Source organism: Mustela lutreola, chromosome 8 (genome assembly GCF_030435805.1).
Source record: "Mustela lutreola isolate mMusLut2 chromosome 8, mMusLut2.pri, whole genome shotgun sequence".
In the NCBI taxonomy this organism is placed as follows: Eukaryota; Metazoa; Chordata; class Mammalia; order Carnivora; family Mustelidae; genus Mustela; species Mustela lutreola.
The window spans coordinates 132,881,246-132,899,205 of record NC_081297.1 but is presented as its reverse complement, the minus strand read 5'-3'; the positions used below and the strand labels follow the sequence as shown (position 1 = coordinate 132,899,205).

The 17,960-nt window shown below is 37.7% G+C and overlaps 1 long non-coding RNA gene across 1 annotated transcript in view; it reads right to left on the bottom strand.

The window, feature by feature from the left end:
• Positions 1–16,141: 16,141 nt before the first annotated feature.
• LOC131838006 (uncharacterized) overlaps positions 16,142–17,960 on the bottom strand; it is a 36,537-nt gene continuing 34,718 nt past the window's right edge. Inside the window, exon 3 of the long non-coding RNA XR_009356406.1 lies at positions 16,142–16,432. This is a non-coding gene — a long non-coding RNA (uncharacterized LOC131838006). The remainder of the gene's footprint in view (positions 16,433–17,960) is intronic.

Here is a 17,960-nt window from a genome sequence, read left to right as displayed (position 1 = left end):
GGCAGTCATTCTATACCTGCCAGGAGCATTATCTGCTGATAATTCACAAATTCATCTCTCCCTCGGAGTTATCATCTCCTAAACAAGCTGACTCAGCCCTATATATTCTTCCCTAGGGAAGAACCTGCCTTAAATGACTGGCCAATGCAAGGACACAAAAGCTTATCTCCATTCCCTCAATTCAGACTACTCTAAAGCTTGAGAACTTCCTACTGGATTATCAGAAGTCTTCGTTGCAAATATATTTTAGTTCAAGTTATTCTACCCAATTCTGCTTCCTTCAATCCCTCTTATGGGGGTTTATTGCCAAAAGAACTTCCCAGGATATTTCCTACATGCAAATCTCCATCTAAGAGTCTATAGTTCAGAGAAATCAATTTAAGACAGAGGATGAGTTCAATATTTAGATCTACATTATTGTAGGACACCCACATGGACATTTCTAAGAGAGGTTTGGATATTGCATATTAAACTCCAAGATACGAAGAAAACAAGACAGGGAAATGAAGCACAGAGTAGTAGCAAAGTGAGTGGCGGAATGATGGAAGACTTCTCTGAGGAGATGACATTTAAACTCACCCCTAAATAATAAGAAGTCAACCATGCAAATATGTGGGGAAAGAATATTCTAGGCCAAGGGAAAACAGTAAATACAGATTCTGAAGCAGGAATGAGCTTGGGGTATTTGAGTAACAAAGAGGACAACATGGCTGGGAATTATTAGCAAGTAGAAGGGGTTTGCTGATGGGGTAGGAAAGCTAGACAGGAGTCACTTTAACTCTGGCCAGTTGGCTATGGCAAAGATCACAAGCTGAAGTGCCCAGAAAGTCACAGATTAGGCACAAGAATAAATCATCCTGGAGATGATAGAAAGTAGTGTGAATCTAAGAGCCAAACTATGGAAAGAACCTAGATGTCCATCAACAGATGAATAGATAAAGAAGATGTGATACACACACACAATGGAATACTATGCATACATCAAAAAATGAAATCTTGCCATTTGCAATGATGTGGATGGAACTAGAGGGTATTATGTTAAAAGAAGTAAGTCAGTCAAAGAAAGACAATTATCTATGATCTCTCTGATATGAGGAATTTGAGAGGCAGGGCAGAGAGTTGTGGGGGGAAGGGAGGGGAAAAAAATGAAACAAGAGGGGACAGGGGAAGGAGACAAACCATAAGAGACTCTTAATCTCAGGAAACAAACTGAGGGTTGCTGGAGGAGAGGAGGGTGGGAGGGATGGGGTGGCTGGGTAATGGACATTGGGGAGGGTAAGTGCTATGGTGAGTGCTGTGAATTGGGTAAGACTGATGATTCACAAACCTGTACCTCTGAAGCAAGTAATACATTATATATTAATTTAAAAAAAAGAAAAAAGAAAGTAGTGTGGACCATGTTAGAGTGGAGAGCACTTGTCTAACTCAAAGTTGCTGGTCAATACTCATTTCCTCTTAAGAATATTACCTCAGTTTCCCAATCTCCAAATTAAAAAAAAAAGTAGAAATCTAGATTCTTAAATGAAATTTTTCCTTTTTTTTTTTTTTTTTAGAAAATCATAAACTAATATGTTTATTAAAAGAGACGTGAGATGGGAAATTTTTCCATTTCTAAATGAGGTCACTGGCTTCCAATCTTGTTTCCTAAACAATGGAGTCCAACACTACACTGGTTAAATAACAAATCTAAAGGCTGGACTTGTCCACAGGTTTCCAATTTGCAAAAGCTGAGTCTCAACACTGCTCTTCTAGACTTAGATGTGAAGAGAGACAGAAAGTAGGAAGCAGGATGATAAAGGGACAACATAGTTTAGAATGAGAGATAAGTGTATATTCTAGTATATGTGCTACCGAAGCGAGCACAATAAGTGTATATTCTAAGGAGAAACTAGGAGTGAGGAAGACAAGAAGAAGCAGGAGAGAAAGGGTATGTCAGATTTAGTGAGACCTCAGAAGAAGAAGGAAGGGATAGGGTCTAGATTGAGTGGAAGGACTGGCCTTGAATAGAAGGAAGACTCTCCCATTTTCTAGAACAGGGGTTGACAAACTAACATCCACAGGTCAAATTGGCTCGTTCTGTGTTTGCACAAGCCTAAGAATGGTCTTTCCATTTTTAAATAGCTGAAAAATAATAAAAAAGGGAAAGATATTTTGTGATACATGAAAATCATATGAAATTCAAATTTCAGTACTATAAATAAAGTTTTAGCAGCCCACAGCCATGCCCACTCATTATATATTGTTGGTGGCTCCTTTATCAATGCAGCAGCAGAGAGGAGTATAATGGCCCCTAAAATATTTACTAGCTGGTCCTTTACAGAAGAACTTCTATAAATTCTTCCTCCCATTAGGAAGAGTGTGGTCACAGGCCAGTTGCAATTTCATACCTTCACCACCCAAAATAGTTTTTCAAAGTGATGCTCAAAAAGCAAAGACATTTGCAAATATCTTCTCCCATTTTGTGGGTTGCCTCTTTGTTTTTTTGACTGGTTCCTTTGCTGTGCAGAAGCTTTGGATTTTGATGAAGTCCCAAAAGTTTATTTTCGCTTTTGTTTCCTTTGCCTTTGGAGACATATCTTGAAAGAAGTTGCTGTGGCTGATATCGAAGAGATTACTGCCTATGTTCTCCTCTAGGATTCTGATGGATTCCTGTCTCACGTTGAGGTCTTTTATCCATTTTGAGTTTATCTTTGTGTATGGTGTAAAAGAATGGTCGAGTTTCATTCTTCTACATATAGCTGTCCAGTTTTCCCAGCATCATTTATTGAATAGACTGTCTTTTTCCCACTGTATATTTTTTCCTGTTTTGTTGAAGATTAATTGACCATAGAGTTGAGGGTCCATATCTGGGCTCTCTACTCTGTTCCACTGGTCTATGTGTCTGTTTTTATGCCAGTACCATTCTGTCTTGGTGATCACAGCTTTGTAATAAAGCTTGAAATCAGGTAACGTGATGCCCTATCCAGGATCTATAATGAACTCCTCAAACTCAACACACACAAAACAGACAATCATATCAAAAAATGGGCAGAAGATATGAACAGACACTTCTCCAATGAAGACATACAAATGGCTATCAGACACATGAAAAAATGTTCATCATCACTAGCCATCAGGGAGATTCAAATTAAAACCACATTGAGATATCACCTTACACCAATTAGAATGGCCAAAATTAGCAAGACAGGAAACAATGTGTGTTGGAGGGGATGTGGAGAAAGGGGAACCCTCTTCCACTCTTGGTGGGAATGCAAGTTGGTGCAGCCTCTTTGGAGAAAAGTGTGGAGATTCCTCAAGAAATTAAAAATAGAACTTCCCTATGACCCTGCCATTGCACTCCTGGGTATTTACCCCAAAGATACAGATGTAGTGAAAAGAAGGGCCATCTGTACCCCAATGTTTATAGCAGCAATGGCCATGGTCGCCAAACTGTGGACAGAACCAAGATACCCTTCATCAGACGAATGGATAAGGAAGATGTGGTCCATATACACTATGGAGTGTTATGCCTCTATCAGAAAGGATGAATACCCAACTTTTGTAGCAACATGGACGGGACTGGAAGAGATTATGCTGAGTGAAGTAAGTCAAGCAGAGAGAGTTAATTATCATATGGTTTCACTTATTTGTGGAGCATAACAAATATCATGGAGGACATGGGGAGTTAGAAAGGAGAAGGGAGTTGGGAGAAATTGGAAGGGGAGGTGAACCATGAGAGACTATGGACTCTGAAAAACCATCTGAGGGTTTTGAAGTGGCGGGGAGGTGGGAGGTTGGGGTACCAGGTGGTGGGTATTATAGAGGGCACGGATTGCATGGAGCTCTGGGTGTGGTGCAAAAATAATGAATACTGTTATGATGAAAATAAATAAAAAATAAATTTTAAAAAAAAGCAAAGACATTAAAGTCACTTAGGGGTGCTTCTAGGTTTACTGAACTTCCAGGGCTGGGACAGGAATATGCATTTTTTAAATAAATTTCTTGGGTGACTTTGACATACATTAAAAATTGAGATTCACTTACAGATCAGTAAACAAAACAACCAAAACCAAACACCAAGAGCAATATCCAATCTTTAAAAACTGTTTCCAATCAAATCCATTTGAACATGTAATAAAGGTTAAAATTAAATTTACATCTGAAAACCCCACTGAACAGGAGATTATAGGAGACTGTAGCATCACTTTAAAAGATCTAGTCCATATGTGGACAGTCACCACACAGTTTGTTGAAGTGGAAATGAGTTCAGGTAGAATGGGAAATATGGGGCTTTTTTATCTGATTTAAGCGGTAAAAATTAGTCAAAAGGTTAAAGATCAAACCAAGTCTAATGTGTAGAAACCAGTAAAAAAAAATAAGTGAAATGATTTTATCTCTTCATGGTGTGTTCAGTTAGATCTTTCTTTTAACTCTGAAAAGCAAATCAAAACATTTCAGATATTTTACCTATGAAAACGTCCCACCAAAGGATTCATTTCACATTCCCTACTTAATTACCATACTTGATAGAAATAATTTTTCAGTTATTTCATAATTACTGTAATTCTTTGATAACAGGTACTACAGTGAGCAGGAAGAGAAGCAAATGATTATTTCAGTTTCTGAGTAAATTACTGGTGTGGTATCTAAAAGGCAAATTACATAATAATCCTCCTTTAAGTGGCTTAGAATTACAGGGTGATCTCATGGTCAAATAAAGTCCTACCACTTACTGTGTGTATTGGATCAAAGTATATGAAGTGTGTTTGAAGTCATTAGTTAGGGCTTTGGACACTTTGAAAGGGGAGCACAGTTAGAAGCAATACATTCATCTTCAGCTTCAGTGCAGTTAACATTTTCCTACTTGGTGAAGACTTGTTCAATTGGATATGCAAATATTTTCAAGGGATGACAACAGAAAGGAAGGTGGTAGAAACCAGAGAATTGGCAATGATGAAACGGGGGAGGAGAGTGTACAATGACTGACAGACTAAGAGAAATTAAAACTGGCCCTCTCAATTTAATAAGCAGCGACTTCTTAATTGCACAACACTGATTAGAATTTGATCTTAACTAGATAGCAATTCTCAGAAAATCCTGTTACAAAGTTAATAGTCAATGATCAAAAGTACAAAGAAAACATGTGCTGTGGGATCAGATTACAACAAAAAATTGGCTTTTTGGCTATTTGGGATAGCCATGTTTACCTTGGTTATAATGTATCTCTAGTCTAGAAAAATAAATAAATAAATAAGAAAAAAAACAAGAATAATGATTTCCTTTTCATAGGTAATAATAGCAGGTAACTGCTATAACTGGTTGGTTATATGCCAGGCACCATGTTAAGAGTTTTATGTGTGTTGTCTCATTTATCCCTGCCACAATCCTATGAGGTCAGTACTATTATTACATCTTTTTTTTTTTTTTTTTTTTTTTTTTTTTGGAAAGGGATCAGAGGGTTAGAGAATTTAAGGACTATTTCCAAGTTCACACTGGTTAATAATAGCAGAATTGGACTTTAAACTCAGGTCTGTTTGATTCTAGGGCTGCTTCTTTAAATCTCTAGGCCAGGTGATTATTAGGATATCTTAGAAATTCTCTAAAATCCCAGACAGAGTTAATATGAATCTTTGGATCCTTAAATCATCTCCTACAATTTCCCATTCAATATATACAGGAAAATTTCATGTACTCTGTATTTTACTACCCAGAACTCTAGTGATTGGTACCTCCATACATCTATCTTTACATTTCAGCTCTAGCCTCTCCCAAGCCTCTTTTGGGATGCACAAGACATTGTCTGTGTCTTTAAGAATCTTGCAAATGTATTATGAAGATTAATTGCACACATAGGCAAATAAAGAACAATGTAAAAAAAGATGTGTGATCAAGGAAAAAAATCATAGTTGGCTTGGTCAGTTCATGCATTAACATGTTGCTTGCTATGTGTTCGAAACCTTTAGACATGCTGGTCAAAGTATAAGAGGAGAAAACCAAAATAACATAGCTGAACTATTATTAAAAACTAAAAACAAACAAACAAACAAAAAACATTTCAGTGAACTTGAGCTGGAACAGAAACACTAAATAATAAACAGGCATACTGGGCTCTGGGTCTGGAAGTTTGGCTCGTGTGGGCTGGTGGGGAGGAAAATGGCTCCATTTGAAATGAAAAATTAAAATTAGACTTCCTATCATAAGAATTGTCCAAAATATTTGCAGACAACTGCAGTCTAGTGCACTAAGCTTAAAGGACATTGAGGTCCAAGGGAAGAGGAGGGCACAGACATAACTTTACTGCCAGAATTGAAAAACGTCATCCAAGCTTGGTGACTAGATAGGTAAAAACTATAATGACACCACAAGCCCAAAACTCCGTACCATTACTAATAGACCTACTTCTTTAAGTTAGGAGATGGGGAACAGATGTAGCCATTGATAAGGAGGGGTGACTACACAAAGAAAACATTCCCGGGGCACCTGGGTGGCTCAGTGGGTTAGGCCTCTGCCTTCGGCTCAGGTCATGATTCCAGAGTCTTGGGATCGAGTCCCACATCGGGCTCTCTGCTCAGCAGGGAGCCTGCTTCCCTTCTCTCTCTCTCTCTCTGCCTGCCTCTCTGCCTACTTGTGATCTCTGTCAGATAAATAGATAGAATCTTTAAAAAAAAAAAAAAAGAAAAGAAAAAAAGAAAACATTCCCTACTCCAAAGGAACCTACAAATCAGTATTTCAAAAATAAAGAAATCTAATGATGTATAAATGATGTATAAAACATCTATAGACAATGGGATAGTACTCAGCCATCAGAAAAGATGAATACCCAATTTTTCATCAGCATGGATGGGACTGGAGGGAATTATGCCAAGTGAAATAAGTCAAGCAGAGAAAGTCAATTATCACATGGTTTCATTTATTTATGGAACATAAGGAATAGCATGGAGGACATTAGGAGAAGGAAGGGAAAAATGAAGGGACGGAATCGGAGGGAGTGGCGAATCATGAGAGGCTTTGGACCCCAAGAAATAAAGTGAGGGTTTTAGAGGGGAAGGGGGTTGGGGTATGGGTTAGCCCAGTGATGGGTATTTAGAAGAGCATGTACTGCATGGAGCACTGCGTGTTATATGCAAACAATGAATCAAGGAACACCACATAAAACAAACAGAGAGACTATGGACTCTGAAAAACAATCTGAGGGTTTTGATGGGACGAGGGGTGGGAGGTCGGGGTACCAGATGGTGGGTATTATAGAGGGCACAGATTGCATGGAGCACTGAGTGTGGTGCAAAAATAATGAATACTGTTATGCTGAAAATAAATTAAAAAAAAAAAAACTAATGAGGTACAGTATGGTGCCTAACATAAATAATAAAAATTTTAAAAAATAAAACAGCTGTAGAAAATATTGTAGATTGACTTCCTTAACATCTATTCCTAATCTCTCTTTTACTTTTCTTCTTCTACTACAAAAGTCAGAAAAGAAATATCCACTATCCCAGCTTCCCTTGCAGCTACAGCAAGCCATGTGACACAGAGTCAAGGACAATGAGATTAAAGCAGAAGTTCTTGGGGAACCTTTTTTTCCCTCTTAGTAAAAAGACAAAGCCTCACTTAAAGGAAACCTTTTTGACCTTCACCCTTTTTTTTTTCACCCTTTTTTAATGTTTGAAAAGTATGCACAATGCTTGGAGGCACACACCCATCTTGTGAAAACGAGGACAAAAGATTGTGGAGTAGAAAGACATCATAGAGTAGGATCATGGGTGACATTCTTGAGTGGCTGTACATTCTGACATTCTTGAGTGTACAGTACAACAGTAAGCTGTACTGCTTACTTTGAAATTCCTTGTTATGTGAAACAAAAATTCCTGTTCCATAGACATTTACCCCACAGCCTGTCCCACTATCAACATCCAGCCCCAGAGTGGTACATTCATTACAATGAACCTACACTGATACATCATTATCACCCATAATTTATTTTATTTTTTTTATTTCCTTTCACTGTCCCAAAATTCACCCAAAATTTAAATTAGAGTTCTTTCTTGTTGTTGTACATTTTGTGAGTTTTGAAAAATATAGGATGGCATGTCTTCTCCATTATAGTATCATACAGAACAGTTTTGCTGCCCTAAAAATCCTCTGTGTTTCACCTATTAATCCCTCCCTCCCCCCAACTTTTATCAATCATCATTCTTTTTACTGTCTCCATTGTTTTCCAGAATGTCATAAAATTGGCATCATATAGTTTCTAGGTTTTTCAGATTGCTTCTTTCACTTAGTAATATACATTTGAGTTTCCTTCATGTCTCTTCCTGTCTCATTTCTTTGTTCTAAGTTCTTATTTAAATTCTAGTCTGTTAACATGAGCGTAATATTAGCATAAGTGTACAATATAGTAATTCAACAATTCCATACATCACTAGATGCTCATCGCAGCAACTGTACTCCTTAATCCCCATCGCCTCTGGCAATCACAAAGTTTGTTGTCTATAGTGAAGAGTCTGTTTCTTGATTTCCCTCTTTATCCCCCATACCTATCTGCTTTGTGTCTTAAATTCCACCTATGTGTAAAATCATATAGTATTTGTCTTTCTCTGATTGACTTATTTTGTTTAGCATTATACTCTGTAGTTCTATCCATGCCATTGTAAATGACAAGATTTCATTATTTTTGATGGCTGAATAATATACCTGTTCTCTTTATCCATTCTTTATGGATAAATCTCTTCTTTACCCATTCTTCAGTAGACACTTGGCCTATTTCCATAGTTTAGCTCTTATAAATAATGTTGTTATAAACATCAGGATGCATGTATCCCTTGAATTAGTATTGTCGTATTCTTTGTAGTACAAATGCTGGATCATGGGTTAGTTCATTTTCAGATTTTTGAGGAACTTCCATACTGTTTTCCATACTGGCTGTACCAGTTTGTATTCCTGGCCAACAATACAGGAATGTTCCCCTTTCTCCACATCCTTATCAATACCTATTGTTTCTTGTGTTGTTGATTTTAACGATTCTGAAGGGTATGAGGTGACATCTCATTGTAGTTTTGATTGGTATTTCCCCAATTATGAGTGATATTGAGCTTCCTTTTATATGTCTGTTGTCCATCTGTATGTCTTTGAAAAAATATCTATTCATGTCTTCTGTCCATTTTTTAATTGGATTATTCATTTTCTGAGTGCTGAGTTTTATAAGTTCTTTATTTATTTGGGGTACTAACCCCTTATCAGATAGGTTATTTGCAAATATCTTCTCTCATTCTGTTCCATTGTCTGAAAGTACCACAGTTTATTTATCTATTCACCTACTGAAGGACATCTTGGTTGTTTTAAAATTTTGGCAACTATGAATAAAGTTTGTATAAATATCTGTGTGCAGCTTTTTTTTAATGGACGTAAGCTTTCAACTTATTTGGGTAAATATCAAAGCACACAATTGCCAGATTATATAGCAAAAGTATTTATAGTTTTCTATGAAACTGCAGAACTGTCTCCCAAAGTGACTGTATAGTTATTCTCATTGATGATTAGTGCAGTTTCTGTTGCTCCACATCCTTGCTAACATTTAGTGTAGTCAGTATTCTGGATTTTGGTCATTCTAATAGTTACATAGAAGCATCTCACTGTTGCTTTAATTCACATTTCCTTGATGATATGTGATGTGGAGCATCTTATAATACAATCATTTTTTATCTTTACATCTTCTTTAGTGAAATATCTGTTCGTCTTTTGCTCATTTTAAACTCAGATTGTTTCTTTTTTTATTGTTGAGTTTTAAGAGTTTTTTGTACATTTTAAATAGCAAGGTTTTTTCTTTAATAATATGTTTTACAAATATTTTCTCCCAGCTTGTGGCCCTTCTTCTTATTCTCTGGAAACATAGAAATTTTTAAAATGGAAAAAGGCACTGAAATTAAACACACACACACCTACACCCCCACACAATGGATGGTTAAGCAATAGTACAGAGAGGACATAGCTGAAAACAGTGCTAGCAAATTGGAAAACAGGTCTGAGCAAATCACCCAGAGCTGGAAAACATGTTAGTGCTATTAAAATATATAAAACAAAGAGTGAGAAACTCAAATGTCTAAAAGAGCTCAGTAGAGAGAACTGGGGAAGTGGGCGAGAGGTGGTTATTAAAGTAATAATGACTAGGAATTTTCTAAAATTGAAGAAAGACATAAAATATTCATTTCAACACACTATGGGAGGCTGTAGAGTGTCAAAGACAAAGAAAATGTATTAAAAGATAGAAAAACCAAAAGATAGTTTTTTTTTAATAGATGAATGAGTTCCATAATTAGATCTGTAGAAAATTTCTTGTCAGCACTAAAATTTGTCAGAAGACAATGAAATAATGTCTTTGAAGTTATAAGGAAAATGATCTGTGACAGCAGAACTCTATAATTAGCTAAGACACCATTCAAGACTATGGGTAAAATAAAGATTTTTTTTTTTTTACATGTAAAAACAGAAAATTCACTAGGTACACACCTGAACAGAAAGATTTACTAAAGGCTATAACATAGTAATAAAAAATTGAACCTAGGAAGAAGTGTTAAACAAAAAACAATGATAAGAAAAGAGATAAGTATTGACAGCAAAACAATGATACATTGCTTATTTTGGCAAGAGGAGGAGGAGGTAGGTTAGGAATATTAAAAATCTAGTGGAAATATTTTTTTCCAAATGAATAGCTTAATTTTATAACATTTTTACAAATAAAGTATGTTCCCAATAGAGCTAAAATGTCATCTTCATTATATATTAAATTCTTTTATAAATGATATATATATTTTTTTTAATTTTTTATTTTTTATAAACATATATTTTTATCCCCAGGGGTACAGGTCTGTGAATCACCAGGTTTACACACTTCATAGCACTCACCAAATCACATACCCTCCCCAATGTCCATAATCCCACCCCCTTCTCCCAAACCCCCTCCCCCCGGCAACCCTCAGTTTGTTTTGTGAGATTAAGAGTCACTTATGGTTTGTCTCCCTCCCAATCCCATCTTGTTTCATTTATTCTTCTTCTACCCACTTAAGCCTCCATGTTGCATCACCACTTCCTCATATCAGGGAGATCATATGATAGTTGTCTTTCTCTGCTTGACTTATTTCGCTAAGCATGATACGCTCTAGTTCCATCCATGTTGTTGCAAATGGCAAGATTTCATTTCTTTTGATGGCTGCATAGTATTCCATTGTGTATATATACCACATCTTCTTGATCCATTCATCTGTTGATGGACATCTAGGTTCTTTCCATAGTTTGGCTATTGTGGACATTGCTGCTATAAACATTCGGGTGCATGTGTCCCTTTGGATCACTACATTTGTATCTTTAGGGTAAATACCCAATAGTGCAATTGCTGGGTCATAGGGCAATATTTTTAACTTCCTATTTTCTTCCCAGTGAGCCATTCACCCTTTGGCAAATCAATATTATACTATTTTGATTACAGTAGTAGTTCTATAATACACTTTAAAATTTATTTGAGGAATTTCATCCTTTTTTATTTTTTCTAAAATTTTCTTGACCACTTTTATTATTCATGCTCTAGACCAAGGGTCAGCACACTTCTTCTATAAAAAAGTCAGACAGTAAGTATTAGACTTTGAGGACCTACCACAACTACTCAACTCTCCCACTGTGAAGAAAGTCATAAATAATATGTTATTGGATGGATATGCCTGTGTTTCAATAAATCTTTATTTATAAAACACACAGCAGGGTTTAATTTGGCAGGTGAGCAGTAGTTTGCCAATCCCTGCTCTCAACCATTTCTTGCTTACAATTTGTTTTCCCATCTAGCTTTGCCAGTTTCTTTCTGTGTTCTGTCTTCATGGTTTGCTACTTTAATTGTGTGTTAGTTTTCCATGTGTTCCTGTATATCTCACCAGTATAATACCATATACTACTTTGGAAGTCTGCATATAGGACTTGCCTAGTTGAGGACAAGACAACTCCTGTCTAGTCTTTGACTCCAAGATGTAGCAGAGTGTTTAACACAGACTAGATGCTTAATGAACACTGTCAAAGGAAGGTAGAGAGAGAGAGGAATCTGAGTCTCTTCTAACCCTTTTGTTTGATACTGTGGAAATAATACTTGTTCAGATTTGCAAAATAAGTTAATAACAAAATGGATAAATAAATAAAAAAATTATAGAATAGAAAAATAGGCTGAGTTGGAATTAACACAGGAGCTCTATGGAAGCTTGTGCTTGGCAGGCAGAGGTCAAAGAGAAGGTCATGCTTAAGCAAAGAGCTAAAGAATGAGAAAGAATTCACCAAGCAAAAAGAAAAGAAAAAGGAGAATGCTCCAGAAAGAATAGAAGGCACACATAAAGTCTTAGAGGTGAGAGAGAGCATGGCTGATCTACAATAGTTCCAGTGGGGCTGGAGCTAGGAAGGAAAGGTGGATTGGAAAGGGAAGGAGAGGGTAGATAAAATAATAGACTCAAGTAAATCAAAGGGTAAGGAGCAATCCATATGTAACTGAACTCTAGAGGTAGGAGCAAGTTTCTTTGCCTAATAGAGATTTCCCAGGCTGCACAAGCAAAGTGCCAAACAAAGTAAAGGGAATGGGGTGTCTCTAAGCAAAGAAAGATACTACAGTCTTGGGCAGACTGTGATTAGCCTGAAGCAGGGGACTGGGATAAAGCACTGGTGTAAGGGGCCAGAGAAAGAGCAGCCAATGGGCTAGTTGAGAACATCTGCTCACAACTGTAATGGGAACAAAGGGAGAAGGAACACACACACACCCAGGAGCTCGCCTGCCAAACAGTCATTAGTGTGCTATTCTCTTGTTCCCGGTCTGTACTCTCCTGATCAAACACACAGCAGCAACACGATGTGCTCTCTGGAGCAGAGAAAGTTTTCAGCAATTGGGGGTCCAAGGGGTGGGGTATGAACGGGAACATCTGCTCTATGAAGACACTTGAAAAGTAACCTTCTAATCGCTTGGGGAAAACATCTGGGCCACACAGCCCAGACCACCAGTGAAGCAGTAAGTGGAGAAAGATTGGGGGAATTGATGAGGAAGGAGGCAGAGTGGATGCAGAGTGAGCCTTAAGCTAGACAGGATTGATGCGGGTTCTGGGAGAGGGGTGTAGCTCCTCTGGAGAGGTCAGACACTTGGGGACTCCCTCACACAAAGAGAGAAGGCAGATGAAATTTTTACCCACTGAGCTCCCTGAAGAGGCTCACTTGGTTCGTGCCACTTGGAAAACCATTCCCAACTCTTTAGTCTTCAGAGTGCTAAAACATCAAGTGGTGAACAGCTACCATGAGAAGGAAAGCATAAAGCTTCTAAAGGTCTCATTCACTCTTAGGAAGGTGTGTGGACAGGGAAGAAAGGAACCAAACTTTGAGATGAATAGACAGGGGTCCTTGAATTTGAGATATTTCTCATACATTAGCCTCCCTCTCCAGTCAACACATAATTTGGTAAATCCAGCTGAATTTATTTCAAGTGAATTAGAACATCATAGGTGTTCTTCAGTTCATCCACCAACAAGTATATTATTGAGTTTCTATCCATTTTTCAAGAACATGCAAAGCTTGAAGCCAGTTAAAAGAAATGACTTTTAGTAAATAGCTGTATAGACTTTTTCAACTTTCAAAATCTGCGAGTCAAAGAAAATAACATGCAGGATCACTCAACTGGTAAAGGTGTAGATCCTGTACTGATTTCAGTCTTCTGACTTCAATTCTGGTACTCTTTCTGTAAGTTCATGTTTTCTTTCCTGTGTGAAAGGGCAAAGGAATCCTTTCTAGCTGGAAAGGTAAGATGGCCAAGCAGGAAACAGTTACAGAGGTATTGGAAAACTAAGTCTGGAACAAAGCATTTGCTTCAAGCCATAAGACCATTTAACACTGACAAAAGAGAGAGAGGAGTGGGGAGAATAGAAGAGAGGAAAAGAACCCCGATAAGGGAAACAGGTATGATCTTCCCACATCTGAATAAGCTCTACTTTAAGCTCTACTTTAGATACATTGTGGTGCACTACTGTCTCATTTCTGGAGCTCCAAAATAGAATAACCAGGCACCCCTGTACATCTGGGGCCAACTGCAGTTATAAGTAGTAAATGCTGGGGGCGGGGGGGAAATCCTAGGGTCACTGAAAGACATAGACACAGTTACTTGGCATTGTGCAACCACTGGGTCAAGACACTGTATTAGATTCTTTACATCTTTGTAACAGCCTTTTAAAGTAGACATTATCTCCCTCACTTTATGAAAAAGGAAACTGAGGCTCAGACAGGTCACACATCTAGTGTGCAGAAACAGAAAGTTAGATTTCCAAGCTTGTCATGTCACAGAGGCTTTGCATGATTGGGGTCCATGAATGAGGTCATTGCATCTGACTTACAATTACAGAAATTAGAGCTTGAGACATATCATATCATGTTACCCACAAGCTACCCCTGTTTTTCTATCCAACATTTTATATTGGACATATCAGTTTAAAATGAACCAGCAAAGGAGAACAGAAGCAAACAAATCCCAAAAAGGTAGCCTGGTTTGTGTCTGACCCTAATTTGGCATTGCTCTCTTCATTGTAACTGGCGATATAGATAGTTGGGAAAGCAGGGATCTGGAATCAAAACCAACACTGAGAGGAGTGAAGGTAGGAAAGCAGGCCTTGGCATAGGACCTTTGAGGGAGTTCAGATCTCCATGCAGAACAACAGCACCTTGAAGAAACGGCAGCAGACAACAGCGGTAGGTCAGTAAAGCAATGGACACCAGAGAAATCCATGGCAGAGCACAGCATGTCCTGACCCATGGAAGGAACATATTGAAAGGAAATGTTGGGAACAGGCAAGCATGCATATTTGAACTTGCTTGGCTAAAGGATGGGATTTCTGCCTAGGCACGCACAGCTTCAAAGGAGACACATTTGGAAAAGGAAAGGAGAAGAATCCACAGAATAAAAGAGCGGGCTATGCCAGGAAACCCAGGCAAACAGGCAGAAACAGCTGGCACCTGGAGAGCAGAGGCCCACCCACCACTACAGATGATGATTCTAGTTCTTGGGATGTGATTGGCAAAACAATGCAAAGCTTGCAGCATGGATAGTGAGCAAGGGAGAAGCTCACAGGTGGGAATAAGATAGGAGTTAAATTCCCCAAAGGAAGCCTGCCTCTTTACCTGAATTTTATCCATTCCCAAAAACCTGTTGGATAGCAAATGTTCAGATAATGGCATCCTTTAGTCCCTTATTTTTAAAAATTAATAATAATAGTTCAGTTTGTCCTTTAACCCCCAAACATCTTTAAATGTCACTAAACAGTCATACAGTATTCTAAGAAGAACTTCTGAACAAATAAGCCAAAAGTACTTTAATAACTTTCTATTTCCTCCCACATAAAAAAGTATTCATAGTAGATGTAGACAAAATTATGATAAATGTATTTTTATGCAGTCATCGTTCTTCAAAGTACTTTATACTTTCCACTCTTTCTTCCAGTAAATGGACTTCCCAAATCATCTCAGACCTACCAACTTTCTTTACAGGCTCTCCATTTCCTGAAGAGACATCATCACTTCATGTGGGGAAGATGACAGTGTTAACACCTATTATGTTGAAATAATGAGATGCAACTTTATTAAAACAACTGAGAGGCAACAGCAAAACATTGTGATGCTATTCATCCATAATCATATGTGTCAAACAATTTTGCTGGCATATATATGCTGGTGTTTCTTTGTTTTTTTCATTTTGGGGGTTTTTGTTTTATTTTATTTTATTAATTTCTTTTCAGTATAACAGAATTCAATGTTTATGCACCACACCCAGTGCTCCATGCCATATGTACCCTCCATAATACCTACCACCTGGCTCCCCCAACCTCCCACCCCCCACCCCTTCAAAACCCTCAGATTGTTTTTCAGAGTCCATAGTCTCTCGTGGTTCATCTCCCCCTCCAATTTCCTTCAACTCTCTTCTCTCCATCTCCCTATGTCCTCCATGTTATTTGTTATGCTCCACAAATAAGTGAAACCATGTGATAATTGACTCTTTCTGCTTGACTTATTTCATTCAGCATAATCTCTTCCAGTCCCATCCATGTTGATACAAAAGTTGGGTATTCATCCTTTCTGATGGAGACATAATACTCCATAGTATATATGGACCACATCTTCCTTATCTATTCGTCCATTGAAGGGCATCTTGGTTCTTTCCACAGTTTGGTGACCATGGCCATTGCTGCTGTAAACATTGGGGTACAGATGGCCCTTCTTTTCACTACAGCTGTATCTTTGGGGTAAATACCCAGTAGTGCAATTGCAGGGTCATGGGGAAGCTCTATTTTTCATTTCTTAAGGAACCTCCACACTGTTCTCCAAAGTGGCTGCACCAACTTGCATTCCATTTTGGGGTTTCTTTGATAAATAGTTGAGTAATGAGAGTTCAGGTAGTAAGGGATTTCTGCAAAAAACAGAAATATGTCTTAGAGAAAATAAGTAACAGATAAACCTGTGATTTATCATTTTGAGTTCTTTTTATATGGCCCAGGTATACTAAAAACAGTAAAATCTTGCCATTGGGCTTTCATTGAGTCCACTGACTTTGTAAAGTGCAAATTGCTTTGTTTCAAGGTCAGAAAAAGCCTACGCAACCAACTGAAACTGTTGTGTCCAGGAACCAATTCCCAAATATCCAAATTTGAGTGGCATGAGTAAGCATGGGTTTTTGGTATGAAGTAGATGCCTCATTTCATTCCTTTTACAGGTAAGAAAGCAGAGGTCAGATGACTAAAAAATGACAGAGCCTAGATGTGAGACAAGATATGTAGAGTCCAAAGCCTGTGCACAGAATGACAGATTTCAAAACCACATAACTCTAACCCTGAACAGTTAATAAGCATTTGATGCCTGGGTCAGTATGTCTTAAATCTCAGTGATATAAAACATCTTTGAAAACAGGGATAGGCTAATTTGTCTATAAAAGGCCAAATAGTAAAGATATTAGACTTTGTGGGCTATACATTCTCTCTTGGGCCTACTCTTTGTAGCCAGAAAAAAACACAGAAAATACATAAATAATTGGGTTGTAGCTAAGCTCCAGTAAAACTAAATTTACAAAAGCAGGTAAAAAGTGGGATGTACATGTGGGCCATAGTTTGCTGACTCATCTTTTAAAGGAAAAAGTTATTTCTGACTCCCAAGGATTTATTTATTATAACATCCTCTGAATCTATGGACTTGAGTTTTCAAAATTCTGACTTAAGAACTCATTTCACAGAGCTGAGTGGTGCAATAGGTTGAAATATTTGACTCTTGGTTTCCTTCATGTCTGATCTCAGGGTCTTGAGATGGAGCCCCGAGTCAGGCTCTGCATCAGGTCAGTCTGCTTGAGTTTCTCTTTCCCTCTCTCTCTGTCCCTCTCCCCTGCTTATGTTCTCTCTCTCTTAAATAAATAAATCTTCCCAAAAAAATCAGTCAGAGAAAGACAGTTATCATACGGTTTAACTAATATGTGGAGCATAAGGAATAGTGCAGAGGACAATAGGGGAAAGGAAGGAAAACTGAAGTGAAAGAAAGAAAAGAGAGAGACAAATCGTAAGAGACTTTTGATTGAGAAACAAATGGAGGGCTTCAGAAAGGGAGGTGGGTGGGTGGATGGGGTAACTTGTTGATGGTCAATAAGGAGGGCATGTGATGTGATGAGCACTGGATGTTATACACACTAATGAATCATTGAACATTAGATCAAATAATAAAGAGGTACCATATGTTGGCTAATTGAATTTAAATTAAAAAAAAAGAAAAGAAAATTCGTATAATGCACCTACTTCTAATTTGTCAGTGAAAAAAATGATCATTTTCGTTTTAACTGGAAAAGTCATTTTTCTCAAGGTTATCCTTGAAGGAAGAAAACAATTAAAAATTCCATAGCATTCCCACAGTCCTCTGACCACAGTAGAAGAAGCACTGTTCTAAATTATTTCCATCTT